The sequence below is a fragment of the Cervus canadensis genome, chromosome 2 (assembly GCF_019320065.1).
Source record: "Cervus canadensis isolate Bull #8, Minnesota chromosome 2, ASM1932006v1, whole genome shotgun sequence".
NCBI classification, from domain to species: domain Eukaryota; kingdom Metazoa; phylum Chordata; class Mammalia; order Artiodactyla; family Cervidae; genus Cervus; species Cervus canadensis.
The window spans coordinates 22995595-23016097 of NC_057387.1; the positions used below are offsets into that span (position 1 = coordinate 22995595).

A 20503-nucleotide genomic window follows, 5' to 3' on the forward strand; every position below is an offset into this window, starting at 1 on the left:
ATATAGACATGTAATCTCCCACAATGCCACTCCATCACTTTTTCCCTTTTTAATCTCGAAGGAACCCAGTTCTCATGCAAGGTGTGCACTGTCTTCTGGAGCCCACAGCGCTCTTCCTTCTGCTTAGATCCTGGCTCCACCTAGTGGTATGACTTGATGACTTGATGCATAATGGGTGCAAGGTTGGGACTGAAATAGTGACTGGTGGGGAGGCTCCTGTCACTTGAATGGGTTTCCTTGCTCTCTGACTTGATGTCTCTTTCTAGTCCTGTTTTGTTGACTGGAATTTAGTTGACTTGACTTTGTGATGGCATCATTCTACTTTGTACCTGTAAGAGAAGTCTGCCTATACCAACCCACATGTTATTAGCAAGGAAAGGACTTACTGCTTCTCAAGTTGTGCACCATGGAACCCAAGGGGTTCCACAGAGGTTTGGGAGTCACTACAGGGAGTAAAAAATACAGGCTGAATTGTCAAGAATCTGCCTCCTTCTTCCACCCTCTTATTCCCCTTTCCTATAAATGTTTCAATGCTGTGTTCATATTACCTTTTCTTTTTTATAAATTTTGTGTAAAGTTTACAAAACAAAAATTTATGTTATTTAACGTAATATGAAATATCCTCAATTTCCCCTCATTTTAGAGAAAATCAAAACTGGATAATTAATCAACTTGTCCAAGTTTACAGAGTAGACTCTGTTAGAACGATAACCCATACCTCCTGATGGTCAGACTGTGGCTCTGTCACCCCAAAGTAGTGTAGTCTTCACCCATGTGTACTTTAGTGGTCAGGCCAGAGTTCCCCACCCCATTTAGTTTTTACATATGAAAAAGGAGGACTGCAGTGATTCCAGAAATCATATTGTACACGGTTGCTTCATTCTTATAAAACAGTTATTAATAGTTTTATAAATAGGACAACTGAATCCTGGAGAAAGCAAACGATTTGTTAAAAGTACATGATTCGTCCATTGGTGACCAGCGAAAAGAAGCACCAGTCACTCTCTTCCCATCTTAAGTTTAGGGTTCTGTGCTTAAGACATGAATGTTATAGGAATATATGACGAGGAGACACTTGAAGAGATGTATACCCTTGACGACTGAGTGATGTCTGCAGTATGATGCTCAAAGATGACAATCTTTTTGTCTTTTTACTAGAATGTAAGTGCTTCAAAGACAGTGACCATGTCTGATTTGTTTATTACTGTATTCCAACACCTTGCTCATTGCTTGCACAAAGCACGTAGTAAGTATTAATTGCTAGAAGAATAAAAATATATTTCTCTACCTGGAGCCTTGACTCCTAAAAGTGTCTAATTACATCAATTAATTACTTATAAGCACTGTTACCCTCAGCAGCCAACTAGACCAGATATAGCCAAGGTTTTAAAAGCTTAAAGGTGATCTTTCGAGGGTAATGATGGTGATGATGATAAGGATGGTATAACATGCATAGAGATGGTTTTCTGGCTCTATTGCAAAACAAATTGAGCTAAAACATTACTGATCTAATTTTAAAAACTTGTGTTAGAGTGAAGGATTTAGGAAATTTTGAAGTAAGCATATCACATCTACTGCATCAGGTTTTCCTTCTTAACAACTGAGGGCATCATTATTGTCAATGCATAAGCTCATAACAAAGATAAAAATAGACAACAGCAGAAAGGAAGGAGTTGTTCTAGCCCAGTACTCACTCTACATTGCTTCATTGATGATTGTTAACTCCAGTAATGAAATACTTTTTCTATTTAATAAGAAGCTGTTAACAATTCTCTTTGAGCTTCTGACCTGCTACCCAGGAGGCTCCTCGTCTAAGTATATTTCATCAAATGTAACCCAGATTTCCTGAACTAGTGTCCAAACCTGCAGCTCAAGCTGTCATTTGTAACAGAAAAACAAGAGTGTAGAAGGTGATAACAGTTACTGAAAAAAACAGTGTAGTGGAAATGTGCACTCCAGTTCCTAATTTATTGACAGTTAGTAGTAAATTGGCATCACTGATACAATGGACATGAACCTGGGCAAACTCTGGGAGATGGTAAGGGGCAGGGAAGCCTGGTGTGCTGCAGTCCATGGGCTTGGAAAGAGTCCAACACGACTTGGCGGCTGAACAACAACAGTAGTAAATTAGTAACTGCAAGAAGGTACAGAACACAAAGTTCTTGCCTAATGTGTGATAATTCTCTGATGACATAGGAAATCAGCTGATTTCATGGTTCCCTGAGGAGACTGGGAGAACACAGTTTAAGGACATCACACAGAAACATCTGGTAATCAACATAGCTCCTTAAATGGAGATATTTTATTCCTGTGCCATGACCATATGAAGTTAGGAATTAGATACACCTCAGAAAGCCATTCCTAGGGTCTGAAGGAGGATTTCAGACAAGTAGATTCTCAAGTCATTTCCATGGTAACTGGATAAATGCCACCCCCAAATTACCTATAAAAATTTAGAACTTTAATCATTAATATATAGGTTACATATAGGTCAAATACCATTGGGCTGTGACTCAGCTCAATCCATGTTGAGCTAGCCTACTTCAAAGTTCATGCTCCTGATTAAAAAGTCCAGTTATGTACTGTTTTTAAAAATCCTGTTCTTAAAAATTAGTATGATAATACTTTTATAGGAGACTTGGAAAATACAGAACAAAGTTACACATAGTTTCACTATACATGACAATTATTTTTCAAGTAGATTAATTAATATTTTAAGTTGGCAGTCCAGTATCAAATCCTCAAAAAATTAATAGAATGAGTAGATGTAAAAATAGAAGGATATAGTTGACCTGAAAAGCACTATGAACCAATTCAACATAATTAAGATTTATACAATTTTCACACAAAAGCAGGGCACAAATTCTATTCAGTTATGTACTTTTAATGTGTATTTTTCTAAGGACTATGAAGTCTTGATAACTGTATTCACCTGGTTTGTTATTTGGTCTGGTGATGGAATATAACTGAAACCTCAGGAAAACTGTACTGATAAGCTGTTCACTTACCCCATCTCAAATATCTAAGCAAAACTGGATAGTCTCTTTAAGGGTTGATGCCTTTCCAAAATTAGTTATACTGGAGAGAGAAAAAGAGAGAGATGGGGAGAGATGGAGAGAGAGATAGAGACAGATATCATCTAATGCTCATGTCAGTTCTTAGAGTGATATATTTCAAAGTAACATGTGTGTAGATTTTGTGACCTTCTTAGCAACTTGTCTTAGGCACTTTCTTGTGGATACTGTGGACTCTGGGCTACTTAAATCTTATCTTATTCTGCAGTGCACAGAGAGGCAGGGTCACATATGGCTAGGAAATATCTACCTGTCAAGTTGGTCCTACAATTGAAGATGAACCTTGTAGCTAATTTCAAGCTGGTCATTCTATCTGATTCTTCTTTGTAAACCAGAAGACAAATTTACCCAGTTGCTTATAGTTAATCTTGATCCTTCTGACTAAAAGTTCCAAAGGCACTTTTCCACAGGCACAATCGCTGCAGATGGTGACTTCAGCCATGAAATCAGACCTCTCTGAATAAAGATTGTTGGCTTGAACAGCTTTAACCAAGGAGGGACGAACTGTCCTCCCCAGAGAGTGCTGAATGCTGGTAGTTTGGGCTGGGCAAGGGCTCTCCTTTTACACTCATGTTGGAAATTCTTGTCCTTTAAATCTGTACAGATATAGAGTTTTATGGAAAGAAGAGGAATTTTAAAAGAGGCATAATGATTAAGTGAAAGACAAAGAGAGAGTTAGTTTCCAAAAATCAGAGAGATTGGAAAGAGTGACAGGTCAGTTTTATCGAGGCTGTGTTAATCTTAGTATAGCTTAGCAAACAACAAACTGATCACAACAAACTGTAGAACAAACTTAAAGAGATGGGAATACCAGACCACCTTACCTGCCTCCTGAGAAATCTGTATGCAGGTCAAGAAGCAGTTAGAGCTAGACATGGAACAACAGACTGGTTCCAGATAGAGAAAGGAGTATGTCAGGGCTGTATATTGTCACCCTGCTTATTTAACTTATATGCAGAGTACACCATGTGAAATGCTGGGCTGGATGAAGCACAAGCTGGAATCAAGATTGAAGTAAGTGAAGTGAAAGTCGCTCAGTCATGTCCAACTCTTTATGACCCCGTAAATTACAGTCCATGGAATTCTCCAGGCCAGAATACTGGAGTGGGTAGCTGTTCCCTTCTCCAAGGGATCTTCCCAACCCAGGGATCAAACTCAGGTCCCCCTCATTGCAGGCAGTTTCTTTAGCAGCTGAGCTGCAAGGGCAGGAATCAAGATTACTAGGAGAAATATCAATAACCTCAGGTACGTAGATGACACCAACCCTTATGGCAGAAAGCAAAGAACTAAAGAGCCTCTTGATGAAAGTGAAAGAGGAGAGTGAAAAAGTAGGCTTAAAACTCAACATTCAGAAAACTAAGATCATTGCAACTGATCCCATCACTTCATGGCAAATAGATGGGGAAACAAAGGAAACAGTGAGAGACTATTTTGGGGGGGCTCCAAAATCACTGTAGATGGTGACTTCAGCCAAGAAATCAAAAGATACTTGCTTCTCGGAAGAAAGGCTATGACCAACCTAGACAGCATATTAAAAAGCAGAGACATTGCTTCTCCAACAAAGGTCCATCTACTCAAAGCTATGGTCTTTCCAGTAGTTATGTATGGATGTGAGAGTTGGACTATAAAGAAAGCTAACTGCCAAAGAATTGATGCTTTTGAACTGTGGTGTTGGAGAAGACTCTTGAGTGTCCCTTGGTCTGCAAGGAGATCCAACCAGTCAATCCTAAAGGAAATCAGTCCTGAATATTCATTGGAAGGACTGATGCTGAAGCTGAAACTCCAATACTTTGGCCACCTAATGCAAAGAACTTATTGGAAAAGACTCTGATGCTGGGGAAGATTGAAGGCAGGAGGAAAAGGGGATGACAGGGGATGAAATGGTTGGATGGCATCACTGATTCAATGGACATGAGTTTGAGCAAGCTCCAGGAGTTGGTGATGGACAGGGAAGCCTGGTGTGCTGCAATACATGGAGACTCAAAGAGTCGGACATGACTGAGTGACTGAACTGAACTGAACTGAAAATATCTATTTTCTTTAATATTATTATTCATAGTAGCCAAATCTCAGTATTCTTATCCTAAGAGTTATATTATCTACCTTGCTGGGATGTTAGGTAGATTGAACTCTATAATGCACGTGAATGGTGAAATAATCTATAGCTACTTTGTGAGTATTATGTGATCTAAAACCTGTCATCAAAAATATTGTTTTGTTAAGATCTAGATTATGATGTAATGATCATGGGAGGGGTGACAACATGTGTATTTCGTATAGATGACAAGATGTCTAACGTGAAAATTCAAATGCATTTAGAATTAAAAATTTCAATTTATAGTGAATATGTCTAACATATATGAATTATACAGCCTAACTATAATATTCAATTGTATTTAGTTCAGTTCAGTTCCATTCAGTTGCTCAGTGGTGTCCAACTCTTTGCGACCCCATGAACCGCAGCACACCAGGCCTCCCTGTTCATCACCAACTCCTGGAGTCTACTCAAACTCATGTCCATCGAGTCAGTGATGCCATCCAGCCATCTCATCCTCTGTTGTCCCCTTTTCCTCTTGCCCCCAATCCCTCCCAGCATCAGGGTCTTTTCTAATGAGTCAACCCTTCGCATGAGGTGGCCAAAGTACTGGAGTTTCAGCTTCAGGATCAGTCCTTCCAATGAACACCCGGTACTGATCTCCTCTAGGATGGGCCGGTTAGATCTCCTTGCATTCCAAGGGACTCTCAAGAGTCTTCTCCAACACCACAGTTCAAAAGCATCAATTCTTCGACCACAGTTCAAAAGCATCAATTCTTCAGTGCTCAGCTTTCTTCACAGTCCAACTCTCACATCCATATATGACCACTGGAAAAACCATAGTCTTGACTAGACAGACCTTTGTTGGCAAAGCAATATCTCTGCTTTTTAATATGCTATCTAGGTTGGTCATAACTTTCCTTCCAAGAAGTAAGCGTCTTTTAATTTCATGGCTGCAGTCACCATCTGCAGTGATTTTGGAGCCCAAAAAAATAAAGTCTGACACTGTTTCCACTGTTTCCCCACCTATTTCCCATGCAGTGATGGGACCAGATGCCATGAAATTAGTTTTCTGAATGTTGAGCTTTAAGCCAGATTTTTCACTCTTCTCTTTCACTTTCATCAAGAGGCTTTTTAGTTCCTCTTCACAATCTCCCATAAGGGTGGTGTCATCTGCATATGTGAGGTTATTGATATTTCTCCCTGCAATTTTGATTCTAGCTTGTGCTTCTTCCAGTCCAGCGTTTCTCATGATGTACTCTGCATATAAGTTAAATAAGCGGGGTGACAATATACAGCCTTGATGTACTCCTTTTCCTATTTGGAACCAGTCTGTTGTTCCATGTCCAGTTCTAACTGTTGCTTCCTGACCTGCATATAGGTTTCTCAAGAGGCAGATCAGGTGGTCTGGTATTCCCATCTCTTTCAGAATTTTCCACAGTTTATTGTGATCCACACAGTCGAAGGTTTTCGCATTATCAATAAAGCAGAAATAGATGTTTTTCTGGAACTCTCTTGCTTTTTCGATGATCCAGCAGATGTTGGCAAGTTGATCTCTGGTTCCTCTGCCTTTCCTAAAACCAGCTTGAACATCTGGAATTTCACGGTTCATGTATTGCTGAAGCCTGGCTTGGAGAATTTTGAGCATTACTTCACTAGCGTGTGAGATGAGTGCAATTGTGCAGTAGTTTGAGCATTCTTTGGCATTGCCTTTCTTTGGGATTGGAATGAAAACTGACCTTTTGCAGTCCTGTGGCCACTGTTGGGTTTTCCAAATTTGCTGGCATATTGAGTGCAGCACTTTCACAGCATCATCTTTTACGATTTGAAATATGTCAATGGGAATTCCATCACCTCCACTAGCTTTGTTCGTAGTGATGCTTTCTAAGGCCCACTTGACTTCACATTCCAGGATGTCTGGCTCTAGGCGAGTGATCACACCATCGTGATTATCTGGGTCGCGAAGGTCTTTTTTGTACAGTTCTTCTGTGTATTCCTGCCACTTCTTCTTAGTATCTTCTGCTTCTGTTAGGTCCATACCATTTCTGTCCTTTATCGAACCCATCTTTGAATGAAATGTTCCCTTGGTATCTCTAATTTTCTTGAAGAGATCTCTAGTCTTTCCCATATTGTTGTTTTCCTCTATTTCTTTGCATTGATTGCTGAGGAAGGCTTTCTTATCTCTCCTGGCTATTCTTTGGAACTCTGCATTCAAATGGGAATATCCTTCCTTTTCTCCTTTGCTTTTTGCCTCTCTTCTTTTCATAGCTATTTGTAAGGCCTCCTCAGACAACCATTTTGCCTTTTTGCATTTCTTTTCCATGGGGATGATCTTGATCCCTATAAACTATTTAATATAATTATATACAGGCATGCAAGCTAAGTTGCTTCAGTTGTGTCCAACTCTTTGTGACCCTATGCCAGGCTCCTCTGTCCATGGGATTCTCCAGGCAGGAATACTGAAGTGGGTTGCCATGACCTCCTCCAGGGAATCTTCCCAACCCAGGGATCAATCCTGTTTCTCTTACATCTCCTGCATTGGCATGTGGGTTCTTAACCACTTGTGCCACCTGACAAGCCTGATTATACACATATACAATTTCAATTTTTTTCCAACATATCCAAGATCTTAAAGATTATGACTATTTCTGATATCTTTCTATAGTGCTCCTAAAATAAATCTTTCTATATAAATTATATGTGATAAGTTGCTAATCCCTTCCTTTCAGTGTTTTTTCTGATGATACCTACCATGATTTAATCATAGTTCAGGGATATCTTTGATGAATCTATTTCAATGTTCTCAGTTCTCAGTTCAGTTGCTCAGTCGTGTCCGACTCTTTGCGATCCCATGAATCGCAGCACACCAGGCCTCTCTGTCCATCACCAACTCCTGGAGTTTACTCAAACTCATGTCCATCGAGTTGGTGATGCCATCTAGCCATCTCATCCTCTGTCGTCTCCTTCTCCTCGTTAACTTAATTCAAATACTAGCCAATGTTTATGAAAGAAAATTTTTTAGGCATAGATTGACTTCTTTGTCATGTTTTAGCCCTATGAAATAATTCTGGTCAACTACCTTCCCCTCCCAACAGTGCTCGTAATCACAATTTCTCTGACTCTCTATAGCAAGGTCTTGTGAGAAAAGGTTCCCCACGTTATTCCCATCAGAATGACAAATGGTGGTTACATCAAAATGGCTTTTCTGAAAGGGAATTCCAAGCCCTGAACACAGACCACCCATGAGAGGAATTTCCTTGATTCATAAGGATTGGGTGGGTTATGTTACCCAACAGATAGTCCCTCGTCAGTGGCAACAGGGTCAGGAAAGAATTCCACTATTAAATGACACTGCACATCCCTTTCATTGGTGCTCATGAAGACAAGATAGTTTTTCTGCTTTGCATTTCACATTTTATACATTTAATGTTTCAGCCTTCTGCCCATGCTATTTATTTTATTTATTTTTTTCACAGTCAGTTCTCATTAGTTAGCTATTTTATACATTACTTTACCACCAAAGGTCTGTCTAGTCAAAGCTATGGTTTTTCTAGTAGTCATGTATGGATGTGAGAGTTGGACCATAAAGAAGGCTGAGAGGTGAAGAATTGATGTTTTCGAACTGTGGTGTTGGAGAAGACCGTTGAGAGTCCTTTGGACTGCAAGGAAATCAAACCAGTTAATCCTAAAGGAAATCAGTCCTGAATATTCACTGGAAGGATTGATGTTGAAGTTGAAGCTCCAGTACTTTAGCCAATTCATTGGAAAAGACCCTGATGCTGGGAAAGATTGAAAGCAGGAGGAGAAGGGGATGACAGAGGATGAGATGGTTGGATGGCATCACCGACTCTGTGGACATGAGTTTAAGCAGGCTCCGGGAGATGGTGAAGGGTAGGAAAGTCTGGCATGCTGCATGGGGTCAGAAAGAGTCAAACATGACTGAGTAACCGAACAACAAATACATAGTATCAATAGTATATTTGCGTCAATCCCAATCTCCCAATCCAACCCACTTTCCCCCATCCCTCCTGGATATCCATCCATTTAATCTCTATGTATGTGTCTTTATTTCTGCTTTACAAATAGGTTCATCTGTACCATTTTTCTAGCCTATACTATTTCATTATCATCATTATTAAGACTTGATAATACTTTCCCCTTTATCATCATATTTATTATGCATTATTTTTTTAAATAGAATTTTAAAATATTGTGTTGGTTTCTCCCATACAACAATATGAATCACACACAGGTATACATACATCCTCTCCCTCTTGAACCCCCCTCCCACACCTACCCCATGCCATCCCTCTAAATTGTTACAGAGTACAGGATTGAGGTCCGTGTGTTATGCAGTAACTTCCCAGTAGCTATCAGTTTTATATATAGCAATGTATATGTTTCAGTGCTGCTCTCTCAATTTGTCCCACTCTCTCCTTCCCCTGCTATTTTTTTTCTGCTATGCTTACTACAGGGCTTCCCAGATGGTGGTAGTGACAAAGAATCTGCCTGCCTGGGTTCAGTCCCTGGGTTGGGAAGATCCCGTGGAGGAGGGCGTGGCAACCCACTCCAGTATTCTTGCCTGGAGAAGCCTATGGATAGAGGAGCCTGGCTGGCTACAGTCCACGGGGTCTCAAAGAGTTGGACATGACTGAGCAACTTAGCACACACACAGGCTTACCACAGAGTGAGCTGGAGCTCATGACTTTTCATACTATCTGGCCTCCCACCACACAGCAACAAAGCCATTAGTCAGCTAGTAGAAATTAATATAGTTCAGTCACTGGCAGATTTGGGTAGATAAAAATTGGTGTCCAGAGGATGAGTCCTCTAATGCAAAGGTGATACCAAGGGTGTGATTAAAGAATGAGTACTGTGCCCAAATCCTACCCAACTTACAAAGCCCTGTGCCAGTGTAGCCGCCTTGCCTTAGAACTTGCTCCGTGAAAACGAGATTTTTTTAAACCCCCTGACATCTCTGCCTTTCATGCATATCTTATTTACTGTTTCCATATTTCCTACTCTCTGAGCTCATTGGGTTCATTAAGGGTCATGTTCATGACCCAGAATCAAGTAAGCACTTAGCGCAATGCATGGAGCAGTCAATCAACGCCTGCCAAATGAGAAAACAAATCATAATCTGCCCAGAAAAATGCATTGAGCATCCAGGCACTGTGCAAAGCACTGAGAGTATAACAACGAACAAGGCATCTGAGATCCTGCCCTCAGGGAGCTCGCAGTCTGATGGGGAAGGAAGCCCAAGAACTCAACAGGCAACTGCTGTAACATGGTATGCACTCTGATCTGATGAAATGACTGTGGAGCAGAAGAAAAGTCATGCACAAAGCCCTGTCAAGTCCCTTGGGATTCAGGATGAAATTTCCCGTCCTCCATTTAAAGCAAGAATGACAAATTCAAATGTCAACAGGGCCAGGTGGGTAACATTAATAATCAACAGAGGGGAGCGTGGAGTGTATTGACCTGAAGAGTCAACATTTGATCTCCAGCCTGAGAGCTACTCAGCTCCAGTCAACCATAGTCATACAGGCCTGAACACTGGCCCAGTGTCACCATACCTATTTCTTTTCTAGGAAGCAAGCAGTTGGATTTTTATGTGAAATCTCCTGATTTTTAAATGTTGATCACTAATTTTACATTTTGATGGCTCAGATCCAGCTTTAGAGCTACCAGTTTGTACCTCTGATTTGGGGCTTCCATTGAAGGCATGCACAGAGCACATCATGTGAAATGCTGGGCTGGATGAATCAATATTGGAATCAATATCAAAAGCTGGAATCAATATTGCTGGGAGAAATATCAACAACCTCAGATATGCAGATGATACCACCCTAATGGCAGAAAGCAAAGAGGAAATTAAGAGCCTCTTGATGAAGTTGAAAGAGGAGAGTGAAAAAGCTGACTTAAAACTCAACATTCAAAAAACTAAGATCATGGTATCTGGTACCTTCACTTTATTGCAACTAGATGGGGAAACAATGGAAACAGTGACAGACTTTATTTTCTTGGGCTCCAAAATCACTGCAGATGGTGACTGCATCCATGAAATTTAAAGACACTTACTCCTTGGAAGAAAAGCTATGACCAACCTAGACAGCATATTAAAAAGCAGAGACACTACTTTGCCAACATAGGTCCATCTAGTCAAAGCTATGGTTTTTCCAGTAGTCATGCATGGGTGTGAGAGTTGAACTCTAAAGAAGGCTGAGTGCTGAAGAACTGATGCTTTTGAACTATGGTGCTGGAGAAGACTCTTGAGAGTCCCTTGGACAGCAAGGAGATCAAACCAACCAATCCTAAAGGAAATCAACTGTTGCTATTCACTGGAAGGATTGATGCTGAAGCTGTAGCTCCAATACTTTGGCCACCTAATGTGACTCATTGGAAAAGACCTGATGCTGGGAAAGATTGAGGGCAGGAGGAGAAGGGGGCAACAGAGAATGAGATGGTTGGATGGCATCATCGACTCAGTGGACATGAATTTGAGCAAACTCTGGGAGATTGAGAAGGACAAGGAAGCCTGACATGCTGCAGTCCATGGGGTCACAAAGAGTCAGACATGACTTGGTGACTGAACAACAACAGGTTAAAGTATGCTTCATAGGAGGACCCTATGTGCCCTGTGTACCGTGCTTGAATCCCAGAACCTAGGCCACCATCTCTCCTTCTCTCAGCCCACTCCCCTCTCTGCATTTCTCTTTCACATCCTAGTCCAGTAAGCATCAAAGGCTTTCAATCAAAACTGCTTGGGGAAGACTTGACACCTATAGCTCATGGTAAAATGGATTAACCTTTGAGAAAAGTCAGAGGTACAGGGCCCCTGGCCAGGAGGTGGGGATGTAAGTGGAGTGGAAGAGACCAGTAGGGAAGTCTCTTGAGTTTTACATGATGGGCAAGGCTTTCCTTTAAAGAGCATTAACCAAGGTCAGATTAACAAGTCAACACTGAAACTGTAGCCAAACAAGTCTCCCTAATTGTGGGGAGAAAATCAGAAAAGGGGCCAGAGGAAAGAGACCAGCGGACAAGACTGACTCCAAAGCCTTTCCTTCTCCATCCCCTGGCAGGCTTGGGGCATATTAGATAAGGTGAAGGGAAATTGCAAAATTAGAACTGGCAACTTATATAGAGAGGCCCAGTGCAAGGCCATGGGCCTGAGGCGGGCTGGGAAAGTTGAGGAATTGTGGGGGAAAGAGGATTTGGCAGCCTGACTTCCTGTGACTGTATCCAAGGCTAATTAGTTTGCAGTGTTCTGTGTGTGCCTGAATGGAAACGATCCCAGTACTCAGAGGCACGGGGGTGAGGAAATCAATACCACATGCATCAAGAAAGAGAGGGGAAGGGGCTGGTGGGAGAGGAAGGTGAAGGGGGAAAACCTGTCCTTTCGGCTACATTTTCTTTTTTTCAAGAGAGAGCTCTCATCATTCTGTTTCATGACCAGTAAATCACCACCATGGCCCTGTCTATCACATTGCCCATCTGCTGCAGAACTCATTAAACATCAAAAGATGGTCTATCAGTTCTGCTTAGTTAGAAGTCTGACTTACTAGAGGTCTAACCAGGGAGAGGTTTGCATGTTTTTAATAATAGCTTAAGGAACTTCTTAACACTCCATAAATTACTTAATGCAACAAACTCTTCCTGTAGCCCAGCCAGCATCTGCAAGTTGCTGAACCAACCCAGACCAACCCCACGGTGATGGCTTTTGGGCAGACACATTCCAGAACACAGCAGAGTTAATGCTTTAATGCATAATTCTGAGCCCACTATCAAGAACGAGACTATCTTGCTGTGTATGTCCTCCCTAGAATGTGCAATTCAGTATTCCTTTGTCTTTGTATTTCTGACTCACTGTCTAAAAGAGATACCTTGGCTGGGCTCTTGTATGTATGTGCTGTGAAGTCCTGTTTCCAGGCACCTCACTGTAACGGGAAATGGTCAAGTTGAGAGACAGATTCATAACTAGGGGCAATAAAATTAGAACCCTGCCCCAACCTGTAGGGTACAAGCTCAACAGACACTTAAATCAATAAATATTTATTGAGTGCCTAACTGAGTTAGAGCTGAGCCATACAAAAGTGATTTCAGACATTTTGACTCCCTTAAAGAGTCCACAGCATTACAGGAACATTACAGAGACATAAACATTTTCTGTTTTTTCTTTTTTTAAAAATGGGAGGATGACATTTCCTCCACCAGCTGCCTTAGAAGTTCCTTGGGTGTTGGGTGTGTTTTGCTGTCACTGCTTCACGCCACCGAGACTCCTATGTGCTCAGCCCTGCAAGGGACACAGTCTGAGTAACACACAGCATCTGCTCAAGAGAAACTTCAAAGAGGTAACTCTGAGAACCAGGTCTTCTCTAAGAAAACACAGGGTCAGGAACTTAGCCCACAGCTCCTCATTCCATTTCATTTTCTATGCACTTGACAAGGTCACAAAAGAAATTTCAAGCACATGCCTAAGCATTATTCCTTCGACAGAGGAGTCTGTCTGGCATGAGGTTAATACTGAAACAAATATCAATAAGGACGAATGTCATGCTATTATTTTTATTTTATTGCTTATGGCATGCCATGCTGGCAAAGATAATTAGGACACAATCCCTCACCTCAGAGAATCCCCTGGCTGTGGTGAGACAAAACCCAATGACACACATATTAAGAAGATTCTATGCTAATAGGAGCCATGTTGAGGGACACAGAGGTGGAAGCACTGTAAATAGAAATGATCTGTGGGAGGCTACCCTGGGCCTGCACTTTACACAGCAACTAACAAGGTTAGAGGCTGCTTGGAGTGGGGTCAGCATGGGCCAGGGGCCAGGACATCACTGCAGTGACTTTCCTGCCATCTCCTCTCTGCACCCCTCCATGCCAAGTCCCACGAGGTTTAAGTCTAGACCCTACTTCATGCTCCTCTGGCAAGCCTTCCTTGATTTCCCCAGCTGGGTCAGAGGCCCATCTGACAGTCACCTGGGGGTCCTGAAGCTCTCAGTGTCTCTGTCTCTCCCTCTAGACTGTGGGCCTCCTGAGGGCAAGGACCATGTTTCTATAGTCCCAGTACTTTCTACACTGACTGGCAAAGGAGGGGTATTCGACATCTGTTGAATAACTAAATGAATGAATGAGTTAGTGTACATAAGAATACCACCACATCCTCCAGACAATGACAACGTGCCTTCTACATAAATCATCTACTTCCTGGAGTCTACAGAATATCTTTTATTTATTTTTTTTAAAATCTAAAAGCTCTTCTCTTTAGAAACAGGCTAGGTGTTAAAACACAATTTGTGATGGTCTTTTGGGTATGTCAGCTTGGCCCCATGACAGTACCTAGTGATTTAACAAAGCAATGGTGGCTTAGATGGTAAAGAATCCACCTGTAATGCAGGAGACTAGGGTTCAATCCCTCAGTAAGAAAGATCCCCTGGAGAAGGGCATGGCTACCCACTCCAGTATTTTTGCCTGGAGAATTCCATGGACAGAGGAGCCTGGTGGGCTACAGTCCCTGGGGCTGCAAAGAGTTGGACACAACTGAGCAATGAATACTTTCACTTTTTTTCCCCCCCACAATATAGGTGTTTCTGTGAAGGTACTTTGTAAATGTAATTAATGTTCATAAGGGGTGGGTTTTTAAATAGGGGAGATTGTTTTAGATAATCTCAGTGCTTCATTCAGTTAAAAGACCTTAAAAGCACAGCTGAGGCTTTTCCAAAGAAGAAAAATTCCCTCTGTGGACAGCAGCTTGGCAGCTGCCTCTCTGATAGCCTGCCCTATGGACGTGGGACCTCCCTAGCCAGTCCCCACAGTCAAGTAAGCCAATTCCTTGCAATAAATCTCATAATACATATGTCCTACTTCTGCTTCTCTGATTGAGTCCTGACTGATACACTATAAACTCAAAAGTTCTGAAAGAGTTTGAGCTTGGAGTTCCCTCATGCATTTTCAGTAACTAAGATGATGTCAGGCTTTCACAGCTTTAAATCATTCTTGCTGATACAAGAATTCATTGGCACTCTCTTTCACGCTGATACATTCTATCAAGTATCGTTTCCTAACATGGATCTGTTTGATTTATATTAAATCTATGGATCTAACCCATCTTTCTCAATCATTTCTGCAGGGGTGGTAAGAAACTGATCTTAACATCAGACCAGGCTGCTCTGCCACCTTGAAGTAGTACAGATAGGAACTGGCTTTAAGACTACAGAACTGTCCATGACTCTTTGCCAACTAGCTATAAATCAGAAGTTCTCACGATCTCCTCCTCAGGTTTGGTTAATTTGCTAGAGTGGCTCACAGAACTCGGAGACACATTTAATTTACTGGAGCACTGGTTTAATATAAAAGGATATGATAATGGATACAGATAAACATCCATATAGAAGACTAGATAGTCAAGGCAAAGAGAAAAGGTGTGGAATTTCCATGCCATTTCCAAGGGCTACTGTCCCCAAAACACCGTGTGTTCACTGACCCAGAAGCTCCCTGAACCCTGTCCTTTTGGGTTTTTAGTGAAGGTTTCACTACATAGGCATGATGGATTAAACCACTGGCCATTGGCAACTGATTCCATCTACAGCCCCTCTTCCCTTCCTGAGGTCAGAGGGATGGGATTGAAAGTTCTAACCCTCTAATGACATGGCTGGTTCTCTTGGCAACTGGCCCCTCCCCTTGGGTCAGACCCTAAAATACCCTACCCCAAGGCATTTTCAGAAATGGAGGACAAGAGACCAAATATTATGCCATTGTTCTTATCACTCAGGAAACAGCAAGAGTTTTAGGAGCTGTGAGCCAGGAACATCTGAATGACCCAATATCTGTTTTCCCTGTAAATCACGATATCACAATGACTTACTACAGAAATTTAAGTAGCAGAACTTTTGCCATGCTTAGTTCCAAGTTCTGGAAAAACAACCCCCAGCCTTCCCCAGAATTAAAAACAACCTAAATGAGACTGCTTGGTTTTGGCTGGCTGGGTAACACTGAAAGAAAATAAAGAACTTGGATGGTTGGTGGTAAAGATAAAGCATGTACCGAGTACTGTAATCCATTTCATCAGTCCCAGCATCTCTTGCTTATTATTGTCAATTGTGTAGGCATAACTCCTTTCTCAAGCTTTATGATTCACTCTGCCCTTTGGGATTGTTTCTACTATCTAAAAATTAACTCCATATGTATGTGCAACCTTCCATTTATTTTCTCACCATTTGCTATTTTTAAAAATTATATCTACTTTCCTTTTGTGATATTTATACTTCTTCTCTCAGTAGACGTTTTAATAGTTTCACTATTTTAGCACTTCTAAGGTATATGGAGTCAAAAATGTTTATAAAACATCTCAAAATTATGCCAAAATGCAGCAACTCTACTAAGTATTAAAGAATAAATGTTTGGCAGAGACCTAAAAGGTAGGGTATTGGCCAATAGCGCCATCTGTTGTTCCTGAGTAGAGTTGGCTTCTGTTTGGCTTTGTTCTTTTTCTTTTTTTTAATTGGAGGCTAATTAGTTTACAATATTGTGGTGGTTTTTGCCATACATTCACATGAATCAGCCATGGGTGTACATGTGCTCCCCATCCTGAACCTCCCTCCCACCTCCCTCCCATCCCATCCCTCAGGGTCACCCCAGTGCATCAGCCCAGAGTGCTCTGTCTCATGCATTGAACCTGGACTGGCGATCTGTTTCACATACGATAATATACATGTTTCAGTGCTGTTCTCGCAAATCATCCCACCCTCGCCTTCTCCCACCGAGTCCAAAAGTTTGTTCATTACATCTGTGTCTCTTTTGCTGTCTTGCATATAGGGTCATCATTACCATCTTTCTAAATTCCATATATATGTGTTAATAAACTGCATTGGTGTTTTTCTTTCTGACTTCACTCTGTATAATAGGCTCCAGTTTCATCCACCTTATTAGGACTGATTCAAATGCATTCTTTTTAATAGCTGAGTAACATTCCATTGTGCATATGCACCATAACTTTCTTATCCATTTGTCTGCCGATGGACATCTAGGTTGCTTCCACGTCCTGGCTATTATAAACAGTGCTGCGATGAACACTGGGGTACACATGTTTCTTTCAATTCTGGTTTCCTCAGTGTGTATGGCCAGGAGTGGGATTGCTGGGTCATATGGCAGTTCTATTTCCAGTTTTTTAAGGAATATCCACACTGTTCTCCATAGTGGCTGTACTAGTTTGCATTCCCACCAACAGTGTAAGAGGGTTCCTTTTTCTCCACACCCTCTCCAGCATTTATTGTTTGTAGACTTTTTGATAGCAGCCATTCTGATTGGTGTGAGATGGTACCTCATTGTGGTTTTGATTTGCATTTCTCTGATAATGAATGATGTTGAGCATCTTTTCATGTGTTTGTTACTCATCTGTATGTCTTCTTTGGAGAAATGTCAGTTTAGCTCTTTGGCCCATTTTTTAATTGCTGCATTTATTTTTCTGGAATTGAGCTGCAGGAGCTGCTTGTATATTTTTGAGATTAATTATTTGTCAGTTGCTTCATTTGTTATTATTTTCTCCCATTCTGAAAGCTGTCTTTTCACCTTGCTTATAGTTTCTTTCATTATGCAAAAGCTTTTAAGTTTAATTAGGTTCCGTTTGTTTATTTTTGCTTTTATTTCCGTTACTTTGGGAGGTGTCATAGAGGATCCTGCTATGATTTATGTCAGAGAGTGTTTTGCCTATGTTTTCCTCTAGGAGTTTTATAGTTTCTGGTCTTACATTTAGATCTTTAATCAATTTTGAGTTTATTTTTGTGTACAGTGTTAGAAAGTATTCTAGTGTCATTCTTTTACAAGTGGTTGACCAGTTTTCCCAGCACCACTTGTTAAAGAGATTGTCTTTTCCCCATTGCATATTCTTGCCTCCTTTGTCAAAGATAAGGTGTCCATAGGTGCGTGGGTTTATCTCTGGGCTTGCTATTTGGTTCCATTGATCTATATTTCTGTCTTTGTGCCAGTACCATACTGTCTTGATGACTGTAGCTTCATAATATAGTCTGAAGTCAGGCAAGTTGATTCCTCCAGTTCCGTTCTTCTTTCTCAAGATTACTTTGGCTATTTGAGCTTTTTTTTTTTTTTGTATTTCCATACAAATTGTGAAATTATTCTTTCTAGTTCTCTGAAAAATACTGTTGGTAGCTTGATAGGGATTGCATTGAATCTATAGATTGCTTTGGGTAGTATACTCATTTTCACTATATTGATTCTCCCAATCCATGAACAATGATATATTTCTCCATCTATATGTGTCATCTCTGATTTCTTTCATCAGTGTTTTATAGTTTTCTATATATAGGTCTTTTGTTTCTTTAGGTAGATTTATTCCTGAGTATTTTGTTCTTTTCATTACATGGTGAATGGAATTGTTTCCTTAATTTCTCTTTCTGTTTTCTCATTATTAGTGTATAGGCATGTAAGGGATTTCTGTGTGTTAATTTTCTGCAACTTTACTATATTCTTTGATTAGCTCTAGTAATTTTCTGGTGGAGTCTTTAGGGTTTTCTATGTAGAGGATCATGTCATCTGCAAACAGTGAGAGTTTTATTTCTTCTTTTCCAATATGGATTCCTTTTATTTCTTTTTCTTCTCTGATCACTGTGGCTAAAACTTCCAAAACTATATTGAATAGTAGTGGTGAGAGTGGGCACCCTTGTCTTGTTCCTGACTTTAGGGGAAATGCTTTCAATTTTTCACTATTGAGGATAATGTTTGCTATGGGTTTATCATATATGGTTTTTATTATGTTGAGGTATGTTCCTTCTATGACTGCTTTCTGGAGGGTTTTTATCATAAATGGATGTTGAATTTTGTCAAAGGCTTTCTTTAGACAGGAAACACAGAAAAGGTTTATAAACTTGAACCCAAAACAACAAAGTAAATGGCAGTGGGATCATACTTATCAATAATTACCTTAAATGTAAATGGATTGAATGTACCAACCAAAAGACAAAGACTGGCTGAATGGATACAAAAACAAGACCCCTGTATATGCTGTCTCAAGAGACCCACCTCAAAACAAGGGACACATACAGACTGAAAGTAAAGGGCTGGAAAAATATATTTCATGCAAATGGAGACCAAAAGAAAGCAGGAGTAGCAATACTCATATCAGATAAAATAGACTTTGAAATAAAGGCCATGAAAAGAGGCAAGGAAGGACACTACATAATGATCAAAGGATCAATCCAAGAAAAAGATATAACAATTATACATATATATGCACCCAACATAGGAGCACTGCAATATGTAAGGCAAATGCTAACAAGTATGAAAGGGGAAATTAACAATAACACAATAATATTGGGAGACCTTAATACCCCACTCACACCTATGGGTAGATCAACTGAACAGAAAGTTAGCAAGGAAATACAAACTTTAAATTATATAATGGAGCAGTTAGACCTAATTGATACCTATAGGGCATTTCACCCCAAAACAATGAATTTCATCTTTTTCTCAAGTGCACACGGAACCTTCTCCAGGATAGATCACATCCTGGGCCATAAATCTAGCTTTGGTAAATTCAAAAAAATTGAAATCATCTCAAATATCTTTCCTGATTACAATGGGGTAAGATTGGATGTCAACTACAGGAAAAAAACTGTTAAAAATACAAACATATGGAGGCTAAACAACATGCTTCTGAATAACCAACAAACCACAGAAGAAATAAAAAAAGAAATCAAAATATGCATAAAAATGAATGAAAATGAAAACACAACAATCCCAAACCTATGGGATTCAGTAAAAGCAGTGCTAAGGGGAAGGTTCATAACAATACAGGCTTACCTCAAGAAACAGGAGAAAAGTCAAACAAATAACCTAACTCTACATCTAAAGCAACTAGAAAAAGAAGAAATGAAGAACCCCAGGGTTAGTAGAAGGAAAGAAATCATAAAAATTAGGGCAGAAATATAAACAGTGCTGCGATGAACATTGGGGTGCATGTGTCTCTTTCAGATCTGGTTTCCTCAGTGTGTATGCCCAGAAGTGGTATTGCTGGGTCATATGGCAGTTCTATTTCCAGTTTTTTAAGGAATCTCCACACTGTTTTCCATAGTGGCTGTACTAGTTTGCATTCCCACCAACAGTGTAAGAGGGTTCCCTTTTCTCCACAGCCTCTCCAGCATTTATTGCTTGTAGACTTTTGGATAGCAGCCATCCTGACTGGCGTGTAATGGTACCTCATTGTGGTTTTGATTTGCATTTCTCTGATAATGAGTGATGTTGAGCATCTTTTCATGTGTTGTTAGCCATCTGTATCTCTTCTTTGGAGAAATGTCTATTTAGTTCTTTGGCCCATTTTTTGATTGGGTCATTTATTTTTCTGGAATTGAGCTGCAGGAGTTGCTTGTATATTTTT

General features: G+C 40.5%; 1 long non-coding RNA gene across 1 annotated transcript in view; it reads right to left on the minus strand.

The window, feature by feature from the left end:
* LOC122435395 overlaps nt 1-20503 on the minus strand; it is an 80781-nt gene that overhangs the window by 59253 nt on the left and 1025 nt on the right. The gene's annotated exons all lie outside the window — the stretch shown is intronic.